At 48.5% G+C, this 3,055-nt stretch overlaps 1 long non-coding RNA gene across 1 annotated transcript; it reads left to right on the plus strand.

Annotated features, from left to right (window-relative positions):
• The first annotated feature begins 2,061 nt into the window (after window positions 1-2,061).
• On the plus strand, window positions 2,062-2,648 carry LOC128773413 (uncharacterized). The gene is made up of 2 exons (XR_008417638.1): window positions 2,062-2,201; window positions 2,427-2,648. It is a non-coding gene; the product is annotated as an uncharacterized LOC128773413 (long non-coding RNA).
• Window positions 2,649-3,055: the final 407 nt, after the last annotated feature.

Below are 3,055 nucleotides of genomic sequence, written 5' to 3' on the forward strand. Positions count from 1 at the left end.
GTTACCTGGGAACCCAAACCCGCCAGCCCTGCTGCTGCTGGAGATGCGAGTCCAAAACAGCGACGCCCCAGTGAAGCCCCACCACCACGGGAACATTGTAGTCTTTCCCACATTCACCCAGAGGTTATGTTCCCGGAAAATTCTGCGTGTATCACAGATGTTCTGTGTTATCTGAAAACCGGCATCAGGACACGAGGCTCAGACAATCATTAGCAAGCTGCTTCCTACACGATTGTCCGGCTGGATGTGTGAATGAGGCAGAAGGGTGCAGGGCTTGTGCTGGGCACCCCTGCACAGGGCCGGACAGCAGGTGCCCGTGAGTCCCCCACTCCTCTAGCCGATGCCAGAAGCACCTGCTGGTTATTGTGATGCAAGAGATGCGAAATGCTTCCAAGGGTCCAGACACCCAGCTGAAAACCACAGAGTGGGTACCTTCCCTCAGCTGGAAGTGGAGGTTGCATTCCCTGCCGGGCCCATAAGCGGGAGGCTGCAGGGCTTGGGCTGCTGTCACTTAGTTTGTCCCACACGTTGGAAGTCTGAAAGCCTGCAGGGGTCACGACAGCAAGCTGAGACCTGAGCTGAGACACGCAGAGAGGAGAGCATACCAATATAGCAGCCCCTGGATCCAGCTGTACCTGAAGCTGGACCCACCCCTACACCTAGAGCTTTACGAGCCAAATGATTCCTTCCACTTCTGTCAGTGCAACCAAAGGAGTTAACCAGTAGCAGCGTGACAATGAAATTCCTACCAACATAAAGAATATTAAGACATACGCATTTAGACCCTGGAACCAAAGCTTCCTCCTCTGAACCCCCCATTGCACACTCACACCCCCCCCCCCTACACACACGATTCAAATACAACTACCTGGCCACACTGAAAACTCCCATTTTGATCTTAGTGATTTGGTGTCATGCTTTCCTGGGGCCGCATTTCCATCCCCAACACCAATTAGTCTTAACAGTTATTTTCACAAAACCTTCACGCATAAATCCAGGGGCAGGTGTGATCTAGGATCAGGCAGTTATTTTCGAAGTCATAAGGAATACCCATTTCATTCCGGAAGGTAGACATCATCCACCCTTCCTTCGGAGGATGTGCATTAATCTTTCAACGTGCAGAGGAGACACAGGGTCTGTGGTCTCTGCCTTGGGGTGGAAACATCCCCACGAGCAAATGGGCTCTGGAGCCGCGACAGCTGTTTGCAGGATGAAGAGGCGTCAGAGGGCCGAGGCAGCGGGGCCGGGCGTGCACCGTCACCGTGTCTGTTGGCACAGCGCTCGTGTTTGTTCCTCAGGAAGATTATTCTAAATCCCCAATACTCCCCTGCATCTCTGCATCGGAAAAAAAAAAAAAGCGAATTCCTCTTTAAAGAAAATCAGCATTCTCGGTTTAACCTTCTAGCGTGATGTGCGTGCAGAAGCCACATCTGTCCCTCCCGAAAGAAGGCCGCGTTCTTCCCCATAACGCGGTAATGAGAGGTCGTGCCACAGAGTCGCTGGAAGCTGCAGGAGGGAAGGCTACGTTTTCTATTCCTTCCACCAGAACCAGGCAAAAGATGATGAGGATTTTCCCCAGGTTGTCTCTGCTGATAATTAACCACGGCACAGAAAACTGGAGGCAAGTGAGCATTTTGTAATTTTTGTTTGAAGTGAAATGCAATTTTCAAAACTACTCATGAGAAATCGGAGTCGTTAGTGTCCATGCATCATTTTGTACATACAATCAGCATCAGGAAGGAACAATACAATCAGACCGCTCGATTGTGTGTGTGTGTGTGTGTGTGTGTGTGTGTTGAAACTGGATTGAGAAGAGCTGCCTTTTCTTAGGAAATGTTCTAACATTTAAAAATCATAACAGCAAACCTCCCACGTACACAGGCAGACCGTAAGATACCTGGAAATCACACAACCCGTTTTCAGCAATGTAAATAGTACTTATGAATCTGTGTGCGTTGCTTAACAAGAAAAATACAGTGGGTATATTTTAATTCTGTAATAAATGTCTCCGTAAGAGAAGGGTTCTCGATAAAGAATAATTCTCTCTCTCTTCCCAGGACCAGAATCCAAACATATCACCAGAACTGGGTAGGAAATTTTCATGGTGTCAACAAACTTGCAGGGAGACAATTTGCAGCTGAGAAAACGTCTCCGAGTTTTCCCAGAAAAGTTTAAACGGAAGCATTTGAATCAGGCGTTTTGTCACTTTCCAGAGGACATTTTTTTTTTTTTAACGTTTATTTATTTTTGAGACAGAGAGAGACAGAGCATGAACGGGAGAGGGTCAAAGAGAGGGAGACACAGAACCTGAAGCAGGCTCCAGGCTCTGAGCTGTCAGCCCAGAGCCCGACGCGGGGCTCGAACTCACATACCGCGAGATCATGACCTGAGCCGAAGCCGGACGCTTAACCGACTGAGCCACCCAGGCGCCCCACCAGAGGACATTTTGGATGTGCTCCTTACAAATAAGTTGAATCCGATACTTTTCCAGATGTCTCCATACCTGTTTGCTTACAGCAGAGCCCCTGCTTGACTTCTTGTTTTAAGGGTGTTTTTCGTTGGGTTTATCATGAACCAGTGGCTTTTCTCAACACTCCCACTTTCCGGCACGGCGTGGTATCTAAAAATATTTGAAGCTCCTTACTGTATCTGTCTTGAATACGTCTTTTTTTATACTGAGTCACTGGGTGCATTGCAGGGACGGGAGAGCCTAGGAAAAACTTTTTTTTTTCCTCGTTACTGGCTTTTAGGAAATGATGGTATCTGTAGAGAATCTGAGACCAAGGGAGGAAAAAGTCTTCTCCGGCCTTAAATTAGATCCTTTATCTTTAACAAGTTACACAGAACTTGCTGACGCCTCAGTTTGGGGCCGCGCAGTAACCCCCCAGCCGCCGTGGCGTTAACTGACTTCGGTCCTCATGTTGCAAGTGAGTTACTCTCCCCAAATCTCATGTCTGCCCTTCCTTTGGAGAGCCCTCCTCAAACCTGCTCCAGAGAACCTCTTTATTATGAAAATCACCGGCTTCATTATGGAGGCTCCGTCCATCTCCGGAGC

The sequence above is a fragment of the Panthera pardus genome, unplaced genomic scaffold (assembly GCF_024362965.1).
Source record: "Panthera pardus isolate Hobbes unplaced genomic scaffold, ASM2436296v1 HiC_scaffold_25, whole genome shotgun sequence".
Taxonomy (NCBI): Eukaryota; Metazoa; Chordata; class Mammalia; order Carnivora; family Felidae; genus Panthera; species Panthera pardus.